Here is a 21,689-nt window from a genome sequence, read left to right as displayed (position 1 = left end):
TTTATATTTAATAAAAGATCATTTCCTACTCTGATGCATGTAATGCTGTGCTTTATTTTTTATTCCATTTTATCTCCATTTGAGAAAAGCACAAAAAAACAGTACTTTAAAAAAAAAAATGTATGCACTAAACACAAATCCAACCAAATAAAAAAAACAGACAATATTGACGCCCACAACCACAAGAGAAACACTGGTTTCTCCCATTCTCCAGTCAAATATTTAAGCTCACTAAGATGCAGTCACTTGCATCCTTTAAACAATTAGTGCAAAAAAAACATTGAAATTTAAAACGTGCGATCCTTAAACTATTGTGGTCCTTTACATTGCTCTGGTGAAAAACTTCATCTGTTACCTCCATTTAACTAAGTCTATCTTTTGAAAGTTATTTTTGTAAAACATTCTGTCTTTATTTGATGTGTTTGTCCCTTACTCTGATTAATACCAACTTTGTGATTTTCCAAACATTTGAGAAATCATTTGTAAAGTGAAACCTTGCAGCTTCTTTCACTTTCATTTTCACGGAATTGCTGCTAAAGTTCATGTGAGTCAATATATCCATATATCTGGTCAGGTATTATTTTTTATCACAGCCACTGTGTTTAATGTTTTATTTTTCTTACAGGTTATTGCAAGTTTTAAAGAGCCGAAAGGGTGTCATGTTCAGATAAGGTCAACAATACAGATACTATGTGTCCACACAGCTTCCTGATACATATTCGTGTACTAGAGTGAATTTGTCACTTAAAATAAGGATCACAGGTAACGCAATCCGATAAGGCCATCTGGTATATTCACATCTAATGACATGTAGCGGCGTCAGCCCATATAAAGGCGGCACAATAAAATGAAACAATCTGCCTCTTTGACACCAACAGCTCGTCATTTCACTGCTGCGCCAGCGGCAGTAATGTGCTCTTTGAACCAGCTTTATTTAACAGCGTAGCAGCATGCGCACAGCACGCCTCGCGTCTCCGAGCTGGCCCGAGGAACGTTTGCTCCGAGCGTGGGCACATCAGACGTGGGGCCACCAGGTCAGGGAGCTGGCATTCTCACCCCTGGCACAAGTTGTTCCCCTTGGGGGCGTAAGGGCTGACACCAAGATCATGGGGAGCACCAGACAGACAGGGGCCTACCAAACAGCTTGTGACCATAACCAACAGTGGCAGAGAACAATGAATGCAATTATTTACAAGAATACAGTCCAAGTCTCTTTTAGGCACTCCCTATTACGCATGTTTACTCTCGCTCTCCTTTTGGGAAGCAGTGAGGAGGGGCTGTGACCCTGCCTGTACAGTTCTCAGCGGGATTTTTCATGGTGCCCAGGGCTACCCTACTATTCATGCTCTACTGCCGTCAGTGTCCAGCTGCAGCCTTTTCCCTACCAAGCTCACACTTTGACAAAAGGCCAAGGGTGATACATCAAAACACATCAATCTGTTCCGAAGTATAAAACACAAGTAGGAGACAAATGAATTTGTAGAAATCCTTTCAAAATACTGTCACCTAAGTGGACAATTACCATTGCAACTTACACAAGCTACATTATTATGTAATAATTTCTCTTTTGGAAACACTGCTTACATCAAAGACATTGAGTAAGCAGAGTTTTTGTTTGTCATTGTGTCCAAATACACAGATAAACACACAAAGAGTATGAAGTGCTGCCAGTCGAAGCGAAAATACCTTTAGCCTCTATGAGAGACCGATATGCCCCTTAAAAAAAACAACAACTTTGCTCTGCCCCCGGGCAAAAGCCATACTTTGCAGTAGGTAAGGCAACATGAAGGGTTGCTGCTCATTATCATTAGACAGGCCTGTCCCCTCAAAAAATGGATGAAATAATTGGGTTTGAATGGTGCTGCTATTCTCTACAAGTGGGTATTTTGCAATATGTCACTGCTATGTTATCAATATACCTGTTTTACATGACAAAAAAAATAATAATGACGTAAAATATACTGCTATTATCCTGACGAGCAACCTGTGTTTAATCTTACAGGTTCCACCGTGATGTCTTTCACACAGGAAGTGTCCAGATGATAGTGGAGTGTGGCAGCGGGTCCTTTTATAAACAACAAACAACAGTTATCTTGTTTGCCGGCATCCGTGTCAAGTGGCACACAAAGCCAAGCGCTGCATTTGAGAGGCTTCTGCTCTTCTTTCTGCTTATAGCCTTGTCTCTTTCAATAGCTTATGAAAGCATTGATGTGTGTGCACGCCCTCCGGTGTGGGTCTGTATTCACAGCACATCACAGCACAGGGCTTCTCTGTATTGTATTATTCAGCTGGCGAGAAGAAAAAAGGCAGAAACAAGAGCGTGGGGGCAAGTGAAAAAGGTCTGCCAGCTAACTGGAGAACTGTAGGGAGGACCCTAGATCCCAGCTGCCCAAGACTAGCTGACAGCTTCAGGGCGGTCAGTGCCAGCCATCCTCAGGCCCCAAGAGAGAGGCCAAACAAGTGGGAGGAAAATTATGAAAAAAATTTAAATGTGTAACTCAATTCAATAATATTTAATAAATAATAAATACTATAATTACATGAATGTTACAAAAAATACAAAAGACTATACACAGACTATATAACCAATAAAAGTGCCTTCGTATTTCAAGAAGCACGGTAAAACTCCTCATGGCCAATAAATTTTGGCCACTACTTATGGGCCAAATGCCAGTTTCTTCTCAGGGGCGGGGAATTTTTTTTAGAAAACAATGTTTATCTGAGGCTTTAATACATTACATTTGTGTAGGATTCAAGTTTATTCACCAGATAATTAGAGCTTTGTCGCATCAGCGGCCAACATCAACAAGCGATACAAACCATTAACTTCTGGTGTTTTTTCTGGCAAAGAACATAAGCGACTTCAGAGTACATAACGCACATAAAGCTCAACCGACACGATACAATCGCAATAAGCAATCAATATCAACTTTGAAATTGTGGATTTCTATCCCTGATATTGACCCGCTATTAAATTTCATATCAGATAGCTACTGGCGTACAAGTTCTCACGCTGTAGTAAAATTCAGGCAAGAGGAAAGCTGAACAACAGAGCATAGGAGAATATGCCAGACATGCAATTTTGAGTGGAAATAATTGTGGAAATCCCATTTCTAGTGTGGAGAATATTGTCCTTATGGTTGACTGGGAAATCATGGTGGTGCAAAATGATAACACCTGGCACACAGCTTCATGTATTGACTGGTCCATAGAGAGGACCCATCTGTTATGGTACACTCCACCCAGTTTTTGGTCTATATTTTCCTCTACACTGTACTATAATGTGTGTGTTGCAGTAGCTGATGGGTATAGTGGATTCACAACCCTGGGCATGCAACAGGAAAGAGATTCCACTGGGAAGACCTTTGCACACTAACGCAAGAATGTCTACAAAACCATTCATTGTGTACGTGTTGAGGGGGCGAAAGCGGCACAAATGAGTTATGCTGAGAATTTTGGTTGGAGGGTCCACAATTAAAAAACATGTCCTATTCCAGAACGTTAATGTTCTGTTATCATAATTACCGGCATTTACTTTGTCACACTCCACAGGAGTCTGTTTGGCTGAGTATTTTTCTATTTCACTGGCACAGCGGGTACAAGTTTGTCAAAGGTTCCATCATTTACATGTTATTTGTTCGAAAAGTGATGTTTAAAACAAGTTTTGTAATACAGTAATACCTTGCCATACAAGGAATTTGAGATACGGGTAAAAATCCAAGCAAATATTTACCTCGAGATACGAGACACATTTTGAGATAGGAGCATATAAGACGTGAGAGGCTGCTAATGATTTCTCGCCACATCTCCCTAATGTAAAAGATCTCTACAAGCACTGGGCGGAGCATTAGTGTAAAGAAAAGCTATCAATGCTCGAACTCAATTGAGCAGTAGTTGGATAAGGAACACGATCTTTCAGGCAAATAATTCATTAATGAATTCATTTTCAAGACCACTTACCATTGTCAGCAAATTGAAATTGTACAGCACAAAAGTCTGGTGAATGAACCAACTATTATTAACCACTGCTCCACCGGGTTGCCCAATAAAATCAGCACTTTCAAAAATGATTAAAGCTTATGACTTACATTTCAAAAGAGCTGGGATGCAAGATGATCATTTGCTGGTCCATTCAGCTTTGTTTATGATTTCTGGGAGAAGGAGGGCTAGTGCACAGACTTTCTGATGGCTGTTTGTTCCAATGTGAGATCTCAATTGAAAGTGGTTTGTATCAACAACATCAGCCACCTGTAATGAAACAAAAACACAATCTAAGAACAGGACAATTTCCGCTTCTCTTCTTCCCGCAGAGAGAAAACACCTGATGTTTACTGAATGAATGTTCTTGGTACCAAAGCAACCCCACCTTGCCCACCCAATCACTGGCAACAAAAAACCCAAGTTGACAATTATTATCTGGCTCACTGGCCTTGCTAATAAGCTGACAGGATGGACAGCATCTGGCTGAGTAACACTTTCTGAATTTAGGATGTCCAATCAGTGTACTGAAAAACTCATATCAACACAAAACAAGCAAATTATTAGTATTTCATATGCCCAAATTAGACTAACATCTGGTGATGGCACTGTGTGTATCAATTGCAGTATTACTGAAATAGGCATAGCACATTGTTCTGTGAGACCCTCATGAATATGTTTTAAATGTAGGGTAAAACTACCATTGCCACCTCCTTCCATTGTTTATAAGAATCCCTTGCACAGGAACGGGGAACAACAGACACTCACCACAACAATGAAGAAGTGAACAATAAAAACCTGATAATAGCTCAGCCTGTGACCCAGATGGACTACTTCAGACAGACACCCTCCATGCCAGTCTGAAATGACAGTCTGAACTGTTTTTACTAGTACTGGAATTGAATAATAAAAGAAGGATGTATTAGGCAACATCATGGTCTACAGATGTTGCAAACTAGAAATTTGGTGTTTTGATATGTACTACAATTTATGTGCATTGGACTTAAAAACTATGATAAAATAGATATGGCATGATGTTTCTCACTACAATATTGCAGTGGCTTCTCCAATCCAGGGACGCTTCCCGAGTTCACACAAATGACGAGTAATTCACAAATTGGCTCAAGCCCTTGACAATTTAAGTGGAAGTGATGACTATTCAAGAGATAAAAATACATTTCCCATATGTGCATATTACATAATATGAATGGGTCTGACATATTTTTCAGGCACATTTAATTAGTCAGTTTAGTGGTTTGGGATTGTGGCATAGAGTGGGTAAACCAAAACTGACCTATATTCATCTTGGTGAGAAGCAGGAAAGAGGAATGTTCAAAGGCATTGCCGCTTATAAACATGAAAAATAGAGGGATTTCAAGGAAATCAAAATAAGGCCTGGCCAATAAAAGTGACACGATGGCTTTAGTGGCTAATTATATATCCATCTACCCATTTGTGCATTGAAACATGTTGGATTTCACATGAACAGTTATGTTCAGGAAAAGATTGTGGTTGCACCCTAATGAGCACTGTGAATACAGTTCACACAGATCTATATTTGGATGGAGGGGTCAACTTGGAGATTATGCTTGCAATTAATTTTCAAAGCGTCAATACAACAAACCTGGCATACAATATATTGACCTTGATTGAGATTGATTATTAAACAAGCCTTTAAGGCTGGATTTATTTAGTTCAAGGTCCAAGTGACCTATTCCAGACATTTTCTCCCATGTGACTAAGTATAGTCCAGTTCATGGGAGTCTGAATAGGGGGAAAAAAGCTGAATATGTATTCAAAGTAAACTTGCTCAACTATAATGGTGAGCCAGGGAGTGTATTTAGCCATCACCCAATAAGTGATTGATAATATGATCGTTAAGCAGTATTTAGGTTCAATAGTTGATGACAAGTTGGAGAAGTTCACTCATTCAATAATTTTTTTCTTTTATTTACTGTCTCTTTACAAGGGTTGAGGTGGGAACTGTGTTTGACTTGACCAAATTTCAGAAAATTTGATTTGACATGGCCCACATCTTCTTTTGATACTCTTCCAAATAAGTCAACCCCTATTCGGCTTTAACTACTAACCAGAAAAATGTCCCCTCAAAAACTAACAAGCTTGTCTTAAGCTACAGTACTTTCAGTTCATGAAGACACAATACTCTTGATAATACCTCCTGGAGCCTTTGATAGAGCCGAAACATCAGAGCTTGGAAGAGAGCCGCATTCCCAAAGTTAAAACGACTATTTGTCTCATCTTGGATGGGATCCTAGATGTTCTTGACATCCATGTCAATGAGATACTCAGGCTTATTCAAACTAGTTCCTTCTTGGCTCTGCTCACTTGTTCTCACAAGATGTGACACATTCATAACTACTCTTGCCAGTCCAAAATGAGGATCAAGGGAACATTTTAAACATGGGTAATAAGAAGGCAATGCCAAATTCTTTGATTGCCTTCATTGTGGAGCATCTTGAATCGTCAGAATCACTAGTGCAGGGACGAGCAACTATTATGATTGCAAAAGCATATTTGTTGTAGATATTGTTAATTCATTTTCTGTATTGCTTATTCACACTACGGTCGTCGGGGTGCTGGAACCCTGACCAAAGTCAGGCTTAAAAACCACTGCCCCATTGGGTGGCCTCTAAGGATTGTAATTGTAAAATTGCATGGTAATTGTATATATTGTTCATTTTAAATTAAAGGTCAACTGGGCTTTGTAAGTGGTAAGCATTCGAAGAAAAACTGATATCAGCATCTTGCAAGACTGAGAACACTGATGAGTAATATTCACTTAGGTACCTATTGATTATTCTGTCTTGCTTTCAATTGATCTCTTTAACAGTCTTATTATATGTCACGCTCATCTCTATTTGTCTTCCGCTTGATGACCCCCAACGTCATCTTGAATATTTATAACTGATCTCTGATGAGCATGCTAAATGGGTGTCAACATGAATTGGCCACATGACAGAACTGGGTTGTCTTTGATAAGTGCCGACTTGAGCCAGAAAAATAGGACAAGACGGACGGGGAGAAAAGAGACGTTGACCCCACAGGGTTCGCAGGGTACATGGTCGAACCAATCAGAGGTCTGGAGGAAAACCGTTGGAGGTAGGAATGGGCCGCAATAGAGAGGTCAGTAGGGGGGCAGACCCCTGCGGTTGTCCCGGGGGTGAAAGTCATTGTCACAGGGCTTTAATGGGTCGCAAAATTCCTAAACTGACCACAACCTGTGAACGAAACGAGGAGCATTTGTGATTCAAATAGGAACTCTGGGGGTTGTACAACGAGGCATGCAGTTGGGAAAACTTCTGAGAAGGGACAAACGCGTTCCCATCGCCTCAAGAACAAGCTAAGCCAGTCATCGGCTGGAAACATTTTTTTCCTCATCACATCTTCATTGTATTCTACATCAAAATTATAACTAAGTTTAAGTCTAGTCAGCAAACATGAATCACATACCAAAAAAGCTAAATTTTTGTAAAGCCCTCTAAGCAGACAGTAGTAATTTACACAATCTTTGTTCATTGTTCTATTTGTTTTTGCCTGGCATAAGGCACATAAGCCATGTCCAAGCTTGAGAATAAAATAATGTAAAGCAGTTAGATCATTCCTGAGTGAGCTTTTATAATAAATAAAAACATAACTGTAAGCAAAACAATTTCTATTAGCGTAGGTTGTAAGCCCTGAGAATTATGTTACATGGTAACATGTTTAATTAGGAATTGTTACATCTGTCCATACAGCATACTTATTAGATGGCAAGTTGGGGTAAATATATATATGTACATATAAGATTTCAATTTTGCGTCAAATATTTCTCTGTTCTTCAAATCAACCAGAATGTAAAAAGAATCTGCAGACAAGGTATTCAATTTGGGGCTTGTTATCGTTTCCCTATTCATGACCAATGGTGTTTGGCCCCTTGCATTGAGGAGTCCTATGTCACAACCTGTCCAAGCCCAAATTCCATTCCCATGTCTCGGGTTTCTAATCACAGTGTAAAACTACAACCGGAAAACGGATTAGATAGTCGTGACCTACAGTGTAGATGTCTACATCTTTACTGTTCATTACCAGTTTATCGGAAATTGTTGGTCTTGTGCAACAAGTTGGAGTTGGAGCAGAGGCACTATTACTTATGTACCGCTCAGATATTTCGACCTTAGTATCCTGAAACATAATTTATTGTCTAACAATGCTCAGTGACACCTATCTGGCCATCTGCTCCTATTACCTGTTACGGACAATTACCAAGCAGATATAATGCAGAAAATGTGTAAATGTGCTCTCATACTTGACAGAACCCTCAGAGGAAATCCTAAACCTGCTGGTTAATCTTCACTAAATCTCCACCCCCGTTTGGCTTTATCTTCCTTTGTTATCAGCGGCGGGTCTGGGGAATGGCAGAGGGTCACAAGGGTAAGACTTCTTTTCCAGCCTTTGCTTGCATAGCGAGGGGCATGAGCGAAGAGTTGTGCAGGCATGGGGGCCTCTCCTTGCTCAACTCTTCAACCCACCGCATTGCAGCCCCCCGACTCTGGCGTTTTTGGAAGTCTTTTTTCTTCATCCTGTCTTTTCTTCCAAATTCCCTTCCTCTAAAACACAAATAAATGTGTGATGGATGACTGAGCAGAGGCAACACCTCCCCCATCAATCTAGAGCCACCAGGCTTTGAGAAGGAGGTGGGAGCACGTCCCTTCACAGGCCTCCAAAAGACCCAACAGCGTGCCCCCCATGTCTCTCACACACAGCTACTGAATCCACATGGATACAGCCTGATAATCAGAAGGACATTGTTTGATTCTAGAAGCTTTAGATGCACGTTACAGCACATAAAAAGTACTGTAACCTATCCGATATGTCATACAAGATCTTAGATCAGTATGTACTGTAGGCAGCCATGTGATACCAACACTAACCCACCGTGGATTTTTTTTTTGATTATTTTAAGGAAAATAATGCAATACAAGGAACACGTGTAGAATAGAAAATTAAAAAAGCAATTGTTAAATTTACTAACTTCTTAAAAGAGAAAAGAATGAAACAGCAATTCTTTCTCTATCTCTCTCTCTATGATTTTCTTTCTCTGTATTTCTCTCTCTTGCTCTTTGTCTGGGTGAGAGGAGAATGGACCAGGATTGAATTCCAGCATAGTGTCGTCACATAAAGCAAAGAAAAGGCTAAGAAGTGGTTTTAGAAGAAAAAAGAAAATCCTGGTATAAGCATCTAGATAAGTTTGTGGGTGGCTAGGAGGGTGGTGTTTGCTCTCTCTCTTTTTCTCTCTGTCAAATCATGTCTATAGGCACAGAGAAATCAGCTGTGCCTGAATATGGTGTTTACAAATACATTTGTGCTTGCAGGAAATCTGATATTTGTACAGGAAGCCAGAACCGCACACCAAAGTTTGCAATTGTAAATAAGTTAGTTCATCTTGAATTCCAAATAATGTAAACAAAAAAAGGAAAATTTAAAGCTGTATGCGAACATTTCCAGGAAGAACAATTGATCCAAGCTAATTTAGTTAACTGTTACATTTAGAACTACCATGCCTATTGTAGTGACACATCCACTAAAAAAAAAATCAGAATTAATCAGCAGGTGAAAATATAACTTAATCCATTGATTTTTACAGCATGTTTGATGAATAAAAACAGTTTAATTCAAGCATACATTAAAGTATTTCCACCTAAACTATTTTTTATGCAGATAGTGTAATCTAAATCCAAATAAATTTGAGACCAACACATTGTAAAACTGATTGTGTTAAACCAACCTTAAGAGTTGCTACTGTATCTTAAATTCCCCCAAAACAAAGCTTTGCTCATATACACTCAATGCACTACACTTAGTATCCTTAATGATCATTTCACCTGGACTCTACATGTGGTGTTTAGTTGTACTAAAAAAAGTGCTTCCTTGTTTAGTATTTATAAAGCCCTTGTGAGCCATAACATCCAAGAGGGACTTTAAAAAAGTGGTCATTAGAGGCACACAGAGTGGAACAAAGTTTGTGACAGAACACGAGACAAACAAACAGTAAAAGTCAAAAGAACGCTGCAAAGATTTTCCATTTGAAGTTATGTTCCTATGCACTCCAGCAGGCCTCCTCTCAGCACTATGTGGTATTTGTGCCGAGCTAAGATCCAGAGAGTGAAGACATAGCTGCAAACTTTCCCAAGGATAGCATCCAGCAGCATACCACTGTTTACCCTCTCTTATTGCAGAACAGTTCCCATTTTCTCCCTGTTTACTTCCTGGTTCAGATACTAATTGGAAGAATCCAATTAGTGTCTGAGCCAGAGCATAATTTACATGATGAAATCATGTATGCAAGAAAATGTCACGGTTTCATGGTCACATTTACAGTTTGAGTTGTTATTATGCTGCTTTGCAACAACTCAGCTTGTCGAGTTTTAATAGGATATTTTGAGGGTCACTTTCTCAGGATGTTAAAAGCACAAGGGGGAGAAAGTAGGAAGTGCTATTATCGGAAGCTTGTTCAGGCAGAGGAGCCTGTAAAGGAGTAGCGATAGGAACGCATAGGTGTACATGTACAAGAGCCCCTGAGGTCTAAGAAAGCAACCTATTCTATTTCTACGTAGTATAACATTTGTGCGTGTTTGCAGAAAGGCCTGTGGTTGGTCCGTCGCTAAATGCATCAAAATGCTAAGACAGGTTTGAAATCAACGGAAATTACACTGAGCGATGACCAAAAACTATATAATTTTTGAGTTGACATTATAAATGAAAATTATGATAATGCTTAAAAGGATTTATATGATAACATTAGGAAATCAAATACACACTTTTTTGATTGCACAAATTCGCCAAGTTTGTGAAGTAGCGTTTGTGTGTTCGGGTGATAATTTATTTTTGTAAATTAAAAAAGATTCTGTCAAATAATAATGCTTCTGAGATGTAGTATGGTGTGTTTATCTTTGTGCTCTTCACTTCATCAAAAGTCCCATGTCGACATTTCCTTTCTTTCAATTGGCCAGCCAACCCTTCCTTAAAAGCAGTTATTTTTAGTACGTAACATCATTACAGAAACAAAAAATGTTATTGTCCTTTGTTTAAAACAAGCTTAACACTTGACATCATCTTTCCTTGATTCTCCACAAAGATGTTTAAATATCTAATGCAGATCATAGACACATCTGCCAGCAGTTGAGAGAATGAAGCTCCTGGTGGTAAACTGCTATTACATAACCTGGAACTCCCCCACCCGCAAAACACACACACACAGACTCACGCATGAACTTGCGCGTGCACACACACACACACACACACACACACACATCTTCCTTGCACATGTTTTAGAGAGTTATTAAAGATTATGCACATTAGTTAAGATAATTCAAATTTAAAAGTAACAGTACAATTAAACATGTATCATGTATCAACTCTATTGAGGCTGTGACATAAGCCCACAGCCAATAGATGCCGAAAATAACTTCCCAAGGACTGATCACTGAAGTGTCTTAGTCTTGTTTGTCATCACATTCTATCAAAATCATAGGATCAGTCATCAGACCTAAAAAAATGATATTTTTACTGCTTCACAAGTCAAATGATCATGTGGCAGTAACTGTTTAACTGCATGAAGACATGGAACAGTATGTTATAACAGAATCTTATAAATATATAATACACATTATATTTTTATATAGAATGGATAACCTGAATTAGTAAATGTTGGGTCATATGTATTAAACTTTATTTGACTACCTTGTAAAAAAGTAACAATGTGTTTAATTAATTAATGAATAATTAATAGTATATTCTCTACCAATTTTTTTTTTCAAAATGATTGTATTAAGCGCCTGGCCTGTTAGTGACAATAAATCTGTCTCAAGGGGTTTAATTATGGGTATTTTTGGCATACATTTTGTGGACAGTGACCCATCCCATATAGCCAACTGCGCTTTCAACAGCTGCTAGAATGTTGCTGAAGGATGGCGATCGCAGAACTAATTTTCTCCAGAAAATGCAGTGGAAAGTCACACGGAGTGGCAAAGGGGCTTCGCACCAATCAAAAAGCCGGATAGGGGCTCCACTTTGTCCTTTGAATCTCAAGATGAGAGTGACACACAGAGGTGGAAAAAGTTATGTGATACAGTAGGTGTGCTGCCTGACACACGGCAATAAAGAGTGTGGTTCCTGAACTCACTCTCCATTTCACACCTAACTGACAAAACAGTCGAACAAATAACAAATGGCAGAATGGATTTTGAGGTGTTTAATGTGGGATTAAAATATACCGCAGCGTCAATGAGAAATATATACAATCTCCCTCCTTTGTTCTAAAATGATCAAATATCACATAGCATTGCACAGTTACAACTCTATCTAATTCTAAAAAGATAATGTGTACATTTTCATCTCTGTCAAATTACAAGCGTTATAGAGCAGAAATAATAATGTCAACACTAGTCGGGCCTCGCCACATTTGTCCAATTAGTCAATAAATCACCAATTACCTGTATTTTAGTTCACACATGCCCTTACGGTGAAATAATAATAATAAGAAACTGTCGATATGGAACTATGTTTATCTAATCCAAAGTAGGCTCAAAATCATTCCTGTATATTTGGACATGTCAAGTTTCTACACAAACTGTGTTTTTGGATGGGTGTCTTTGGCGTTATTTTTCTCCTCAATTACGCAGCAGCTTTGAGAAATGCGGTCAATACTGATTATTTGGCTTCCAATTCAAAGTGGTACTAAGAGACTTTGGACAGACCGGATGTGGCCCGCGGCCCATGCCTTGCCCATGTCTGCAGTAACACCTACTTGCCATACTTCCAGCTTCATACAATTAACAACAATTGGGTGTACTCCCTTAAGGACTTTCCCAGACAAGAGTGCTTACCGTATCAATACTGTTCTAAGTTCCCTCCCTTGCCTGCAGTGCTGTGGTATTATATCTGGCCGCTTTGTGCACAGGGGGGGATTTCCAGCCACTGAAACGGTGAGCTGGTTGGGAATGGGCAATCGAACTCTGGGTAGCTTTTTTTTGTGATGATGTGGGAACTTACTGTATGGTGAGTGATAAACATCCCGGAGTCAAATTTGGGGGAGTAGTGAAACCTAGTGACACAGAAATGAAACCAGGGCAAATCTCCTTAAGACTAGACTAGAGTCTAGCTTCTTACATGGAAGCACAGAGTTTTGGTGACAAGATATTCCAACATGGTTGATACATGTGGATTTGAATTTACATTGTTCTAGGAAAAGTATGAAACAATGCCATGTCTTGCCTTGTCTTTTCCTTCGTTAATCAATTATTTGAAAAAAAAATACAGTTTAAATCTCATTCCAATTCATAGGTTCTAAAGTATAATCCAGGAAGGCTAATAAAGTATTTATAAAACGCATGTACCAATAGATTTGGTCATAGTGGTTGACATGCAATACTTTTAGACTACATATGACCTTACAAAAAGAAGCTCTTTTACAAGCAACCTAATCAATTGTCTCTCTCAATGAGCAAAAAGACATGTCCGTCGGCCATTAACGACCAGACAGAAGGTTAATCAGATCTATTCTCCAAATGCAAAAAAAACCCAGCTGCATGTAACAATTCTTCTTTGGACAGACTTGTAATTGCAGAGAAAAAGACGGACAGATGCAGCTTACAAAACAACTCGTGAAGAGGAATGTCTGCCATTTGGTATATACAGTACAACAGATGAATAGCTTTTGTTGAGGGGTTTCACCGGGCCTGGTTGACAGAGAGCTAAAGTCAGCGTGCCCCAGCCCAGTAGACAAAGACAGACCAGTGTATTTCACTCACAATTTTTCTCCAGGGGCCTTTTCAATGCTAATCCAGTGGGTCTGAGAGGAGCAGCAGGACAGGTCAGTAATACTGCTCCACCTCTGTGGAGGCCTGTGACTCTGGCAGCATTATGACGCCAGATAAAGGAGTGAGAAGCTGCCTTCTGTGTAGCTCAACTCACTCTGTTCTCTGTCGAGCTGAGCCTGATCCTGATCCTTGACACTGGATTGGATTGATATTGGAATTAAAGCTGGCAGGTCAGTGGCTCAGTTTGATGTCCAGGTAAACCTCTGGAAAGTCTAACGCTACTAAAGTTGTCACTCATTCACAATGCAGATTGGTTAAAATCAAAACAAATACAAAAATACATAAATTCCAGAACCATGCTGGTTCCATATTTTTGTCTGTTTTTGGATCTCACTCTTCCCCAGCTCCAGACCATACTTGTAGATACCAGTGTTATCCCAACCCACCATTTCCAAACCTGGCCAATGTTTGTGAATCAAAAGCACTCTAAATATGTCACATTCCACATGGTACCTATCTCTGTGGTGGGAGGACTTTCTCACAGAACTTAAACCCTATTTTTCTTTGAATGAGAGTGCTCTATTGTTGTCCGAATTGTCCATCCAAACCCTAGCAACTTCCCCAAATCGGTATGCTGTAGGAATTTCTGGCTCCACTGCCAACTCTAGCTACCTGGTAAAGGGGATTAGGACTGCTTTATACTTTGGTCAAGAATGCGGAATGACTGAACTCCTGACCAAGTCAGACAGGCTTGACATTCAAACCCTATGCAGCAGAGATCCCTTCAACCTCTGGGTCATGTCACACAACATACAATATGATCATTCTATTGTAAATATTCTAAAGATTTTTATTGATTAGGTAACGATGACTAATATGCTGCCATTGCCTTCAACAGATGCCCAATCCATTTTAACTGGGAGGGCAAGCAGTGAGCAGTTTATTACAGCCAATGGCAGTAGTAGACCAACTAAAATTGGTCTGACAGACCTCAAAACTAAAAGTGAAATTAAAGTCTATCGCAAGTAAATTAAAAGTGCAATTCCCGTGTATATCTTGCAGCTGTTAAGACATTTTATTCCGTGAGGGCTAGGTAACATATAGTCCATCAAAGTATAATCTATTTTTTTTTTGTTTAAAAGGGTGGCTTGACCAGAGACAACTGAGCCTCTGGCCTGACACCTAATGCCTTCCTCCTAGCACCAGGGGCCACTGAAAGATTCCTCAGGCCTGTGAAACCAGCCGGCTGTGCACAGGGTTCAAAGATTCAACAAATTCCAGGGCAGCTCTCAGGAGAGAGTTACTATATAAGTGACCACAAAAGTCTTAAAAAGCCTGTTATTGAAGTAATATTACTAGATATATTTACTCCACTGACAGTGCATACATATATGTAGTGTACTAATCTAGTTTGTTAAAGCTAGCGATACACTGAAGATCATTTGATGTATTTCAGGTATATATCTTTACCGAAAAGCATAAGTGAATTAAATATAGCAGTTCTACAACTCAAAAATTAATCTTCATCACTAAAACATTGGTTAGTTGTTGGAACTAAGTTTCAATTGATGGCAAAGTTGATTGCTAATGAAGGATGATTGAGAACTCTGTGTGTGTGGTCAAAGTCTTAATGTCTTAAAGTCTGTCCAGATGGACGAAAGGCCGCAATAGATGAAGTGGGGACATAACAGAAACCTTAGTATCAAAGGCAGACAGGATACATTCAGAAATGTAGCACTTCTCAGTAGCACAAGCATGGGTATCAAATAAACTTAACCCTGCTGTCAGAATGGCTGTCTGCAAGAAACTGACTTGAGTGTCATGACCTTGAGAGCACAACTCAAATGTGGGCGTCCACAGCATATAGACATTATTGAAGTAATGTGCACTGTCCCAGTCTGGCATGCCAGATGGGTCTAACATCGACTTTTGAGTTGATGGAACTCTCTAAAGAGGCATCTTCCGTTCCACGTCATCATCAGAGGAGCAGAAGGATACATAAGAAAGGTGGCACCTGTCAAATGGTGACCACACACACCATTACACCAAATTTTCCCACAGTTAATTTTCTTACATGTGACATCGCATCCCATTTTACTGTCAAAATTTATTGACCGTCTACACCATTAATTGCAGCCAATTAGTAAATATTTAAAAATCATATACATTATAAAAATCTAGTATTTTTTCCCCAATTCCAATCCTCTGTTTAACAGGTGAAACAGTAAGGATAACAAATTGCCCCTTCTATCTTTTGATTTTTTTAAAGCCACCCTGTGGAGAAAAACGTTTGGCTCTGGAATCAAATGAACTGGGTTTTTCCATTTGCTTTTATGCTTCTGCGCATGCGGGACAGTTTGAGCAGCACATGGTGGACTGAATGAGTGCAAAAAATGACTACATTAAGTGGGTTTATACAAGAAGGAAGTCTGAGTTGTCGCACAAAGAGATTGTACTTATACGACAAACAATCATTGTGCATTAAGTCCATCTTTTTTCTTTGCTCTGATGGCTTTTTGTCATCACAATTTATCCCCGGAGTATTAATCTATGAAATGATTTGCTTACAAAGTATGACTTTTAAAAAAATAATAATATTAAAGAAAGTCTGAAATGTGCTTACAAATCTGACTTGAAACACCTCGTTTTTCCTAACGACAAGTAGAATAAAAATCAACCATAAACAGTTGCTACAGATTCCTAGAAATCCTCTCAGATATGAATACCAAGAACAGGAAGTGTGTGCAGTCGTCATCGCACCACTATCGTTCCATTACACTGTTCAGTGGTTTGTCAACAGATTTTGTGCAGTTTTTTAGACAGTGTGCTCGACATCTTACATATTTTAACTACAGCAGTTTCTGAGACAATGTGCTCAACATTTTACATATTTTAACTACAATTACAAAAAAAAACTAATTACAAACAATGCACATACAATTACAGTCAAAATTATTGGTAGTTACATCAATAGTTTAGTGTGAAGCTGCTCTCTAATAATCAAGTTTTTTAAAAAATAATAATTTGAAAAGGGCTGAAATTAGTTGTTGAAATTGAGGAAGCGTTTGAATTTCATTAGTACTATGTTTGCACTTTAAACTGCCCGCCTTTCAGTCGTAGGGAACAGAGAGACACAGACAACCATTCGCACGTCTAATCTTACCACCACTACGTGGGAATTGATCCTATAGCAAAGTCAGACGAGTGAAACCCAACAACATCAGTTTGCTAATCAAAACATATGAAATGAAAAAGAAGCTCAATGCCTAACGTGTTGAGCGTCAATGTTTACTGTCTTATTTGCCACTTGACACAAGCATCCATCCATTCGTTGACAGTTCGAAAAGTGTTTGATTACATGGGAAGAGGGCAGGCAGGGGCAGGATCGAACGAAAATTCAATAGAGCAGATATCTGTCAGCTGAAAGGTACTGTATGTCTAAAATGATGTCCAGCTGAGCTTCAGGTATTATCTCTTTTCTCTCTATTGAGCTATCGAGCTTGCCAAAAACACAGCAAGAGTCGTGGGGGATATCCCAGCCAACTAGGAACACACAGGGGCATCTTAGAATGTCCAACCAGCCTACCATGCATGGTTTTGGATGTAGGAAGAAACCAGAGTACCCAGAGATAACCAATAAAAGCCCCGGGAGAATATTGCACAGGATATGAATAATTGAATATATTAACAGCTATTACATGCTCTATATGCATTATTTTATGTCAAACTCAATATAAATCTATTAAAATTAAGTACATGTATGTAAGCATTGTTATGCTTATGTTTATAAGCATTGTTTGTCTCTATTTTCTTTTTAGGTTTGGCTCAGGCGAATTCTTTGAAAACAAATTAATGAAAATCTATTATTCTAGACAGTTGAATTGTGCCAATGTTTATGACCTCGTTCTTTGTGCGTCCACACCTGCTGTTTTGTGTGCGGACAATCAGTCTTATTGAGTCAGTCATTGACAAATGGTTTCCAGTATTTTACCCACAATAGGGACAATGAGGGAAAAAAAGCTTCAAAGTATGTGGTTGATGAAGTTGGAAGAAGCAAATAATAAATAATGCCTTCTTTTAAACATTAAAAATGCAAATTTACCATGCTATGTTTGAATTGAGATATACAAACGAAATAACCACTTTCTTAATCAGGTTTGTTTAGACTTTTAAAGTCATTTACAAAGTAAAGACCCTAAGCGAGACCTTTACAGATTACAAAGATAAATTCCCTCACTTGGACAAAGGCAAATGGCCCTCAAAATACCTTGTTTTAAGGCAGGAATATATTTTGAATGTTGTTTGTATGGTGACTGTATTGATTTATGACTAATGTACAGGAGGTGGATTTTACTGTACAACATATTTCATCTAATTTGTGGACCCCTTTGCTACTTTTCATGGGACCACAGTCTAGGGTCCCATCTGTTTATTTGCAATGCTCAGTTGTAGTTTCTTTTTATTAACTATATAGTCAATATTGTGCTAATATCAATTGTCAACAAATACTTTAAATTTGAAGAAAACTTTCCCAAAATCGTCTCTTAGTTTGATTCTGTTTTTTTTTCAAAACTGTGCATACTGTATGTGACACATTAAATGTCTACAAGAAGGACTTTGTCAAATAATTAATACACACATGGCTGAAAAACTCCCAACATCCCAATATGACCCAGGAATGCTCTTTAGAAGCCTAATAAAATGTATGTAGTGGTTCCATCTTAAGGTCGCCAGTAGGTACTACAATGAATGAAATCTGAAGTTTCAAGCATCTTTGTGTAGTTGGGCTCACATCATATTGGCAGATTTATAAACCTCCAAGAAAAAGCCATTCATTGTATGTGTTATAGAAAAAAATGCCTTATCTGCCCAAAAAAAATTTCTGTCACTGAGGCCATTGACAAATGCACTCAGAGGAATCTAAGAGGTCTGCATGTCATTGACCAGAGGGGTCCTATCCGTCCAGTGCGCATTGTTGTTCCCTAAAATGCCTGAATTGTGACGAGCCCTAATATCACCAGGCTTCTTCTTGCACAAATGCATATCTACAATTAAATATCTATTTAGGTGTAGATTCTTCGACAAAAGTTATTTGAACTTTTGTTAGGAGAAAGTGACCAGGGAGCAAATGGCTATTGCACCATTTAAAAAGAGTTTACCATTCTTAAGAAAATGATAAAAATGCAATGAACATTTGATGGAAAAAGGTAACCATCAACATGCCGACAGCATGACTGTATCCACATAAAAAAAAACTAAGGCATTATAGCATTATAGTTTTCTAAGGATTTGCATGGTTAATTTGGATAACATTACCAATGAAACAAATGGTTGTAATTTTTATATAAACACATTTTTTAACTAACTATTTTTTTCATCAACTAATGTCTTCATTGAAAATAACTGTACACCTAGAGGCAAGATGAAACATATTTGCAAATGTTTTCAAGGGATCTTATAGGTGAGGTCTAACACCTCCTAGCTAAGTACAGTAAAATGATTCAAGATGAGGGGGTTCAGTGGAACACTGTTTCCAAACCAGTCTGACGCGGCACCCTAGTGTGCCGTGGGAAATTACAAGAAGTCATACATCGTAATAATTCAAGAGAGAAATCACAATATTAAGAGATTAAAAATCAAATTATTACGAGGTTAAACTTGAAATATAAACTCATAGATTGTACTAGAACAAGATTCAAATCGTAATATTATGAGATTAAAGTCATTTTGTTGATTATTTTAATTTAAAGTGTTACGTGATTGAACTAAAATTGTTGTAATATTACGAGATTTTAGTATTTTCCGGAACTGGAAGTTGTTTGTTTTCAGGGGCATCAAACTTTTGGCGACGTAAAGAATACTGGGTGAAAAAGTCAAAATTTAAAATAAGGTTAAAAAACGTTGTATGAATTATTTTAACATTTGATGAGAACGACTTTATAATGTTAATATAGGCAACATAGTTTTAAATGAGAAGATTTTCAGCCCATGGTGTGCCTTGAGATCTTTTCAATACAAAAAGTGTGCCGCAGCTCAAAAAAGGTTGGGAAACACTGCAGTAGAACACGGGAGGAGGAAGCGGGGAGATTGAGCGTAACAAGCAAGCACACATAAAGCCTTTTTTTTTTCTCTACTCGCACGTACTCCCACCGCCCCTTTCTCTCCCTCTCTCCTTACTATTACAGCAGCATTAGAACCTGAACTGCTCAACTGTTCCAAGATGTCAGAACTACAAAGCTCCCTTGAATGAGGGAATGTGGGGCCCAGGGTGGCAAGAGAGTCTAGAACAGCTGGCCCAGTGATGGGGCCTCTTGTTCCCTCAACTCTACAGTCACTAGCTGGGAGAAGACAGGGACATTTGGTGAATGAGTATTTGAGGGACAGTCATACTTCAGAATCTAGAAGGGATGAGCAGTGATCCCCAGCTTCAAGTCAATCAGCGAAGACTCAGTGAGGAGTGAAGTATCCGCCCAAAGGTTGCACCGTGCTGTGCTGCACCAAAAATATATTCTGGTATCACTTAACTCTGATGCTAAATTATTGCCTTCCCCAAGTAAACAAGGGCAAAAGCATACTAAAGCAGAATACAGGCAGACTGGAGTTCCAATTAAAAGGCTGCCGAGTATAGTAAAGAAAGCTATAGCAGAGTTTAAGAAGTCAGATCATATTTGTAAATATCAGACATTAGCAGAAAGAATTACAAGTGCATCTCCATCTGCTTGCGCTCTGTGTGCAGGAAGATGTGGAAAATTACAGAGTGCCCCGTGCGGCTTCTATTTTGTCTTTGGAGTCAGGGGAAGTGTCACATAAAAAGGATGAAGATAAAAGGAAACAAACTATTTTAGACAAGAATGGCCTACACATTGAGAGGTTGATGCTCAATGCACAAAGAGTTGCGTGAGATTTAAGAGCCCCCGAATGTAGCCAGCCCATTATAAACAATCTTACAACGAAAACTCACTTCTGCAAATAGTAGTCATAGATTTTCAAGTTTCACAACGGCAATACAATCTTTTATAGAAACAGCTCTTCCTCAAACTTACCTTTCAAAATTCCCATCTAACTAACCATAGTACATTCCCCAAACCAAACTCCAATAGTATGGTGCTTTTTATGGAGGTGGGGGGCACCCAGGGAGGTATTCAACGAAGATTAGAGCCAGTCTTAAAACCGGATCCTAATTGTGTACATTTGTAATTATACAATGGTTCGCCTCTTCCCTTCTGAGTGGCTTAAACATCTGGAACTGGGTATCCAAAGGGCTTTCTATTTAACTGCAGGGAGAAGGATTAAGATAGACTGCTACATACCAGAGACAGAAAATAAGAAATACAAGAATTTAAGGGGAAATATTGTAAGGTTCACAGTCATGAATACTTGGCAGTTCTTGGGTAGCAATAGTGTGCTTTCCTATTAGTACTCAAGCATGTGAGGAGAAGAAGTGTTGGAGAAGGCAAGAGGGATCATCCCTAGAGTTCTTCTTTTGGGGCAAAAGACAAAAAGTAGATAAACCAGACAGCTGTTGAGTCAGCCCAATAGCTTCAGCTGCCACAAGTAATGCTCTCCCAGCAGCTTTTTGGAGCCAGTTGACTGACTGCACACTCAAGCCACCACATGCAATGTTTTCAGTGTCATATGATTAGGTTCGAAGCTAAAAAAGTTCCTGCCATTCATGCTAGAAAATCACATTCGCATATTCATGTTATCCATTTCAGAGAAAATGGCAGTATTCAAAACCAGCATTAAGTCCATTTGAATAAAAATTACATGCGGTGGGAACCCTGAATAGATGGCCAGCCAATCGCAGGGCACAAGGAGTTCAACCTGCATGTTTTGGGGATGTGGGAGGAAACAGAAGTACCTGGAAAAAACCAACGTAAGCCCAGGGAGAAC

The 21,689-nt window shown here is 38.9% G+C and overlaps 1 protein-coding gene across 1 annotated transcript in view; it reads right to left on the bottom strand.

The window, feature by feature from the left end:
* Window positions 1–21,689, bottom strand: part of ccnd2a (cyclin D2, a) — a 104,899-nt gene that overhangs the window by 71,257 nt on the left and 11,953 nt on the right. Inside the window, exon 3 of the mRNA XM_077743798.1 lies at window positions 4,089–4,248. The gene's annotated coding sequence lies outside the window, so the exon portion shown is untranslated. The remainder of the gene's footprint in view (window positions 1–4,088; window positions 4,249–21,689) is intronic.

The sequence above is a fragment of the Stigmatopora nigra genome, chromosome 2, assembly GCF_051989575.1.
Source record: "Stigmatopora nigra isolate UIUO_SnigA chromosome 2, RoL_Snig_1.1, whole genome shotgun sequence".
In the NCBI taxonomy this organism is placed as follows: Eukaryota; Metazoa; Chordata; class Actinopteri; order Syngnathiformes; family Syngnathidae; genus Stigmatopora; species Stigmatopora nigra.
This window is presented reverse-complemented; position numbering and strand designations above follow the sequence as displayed.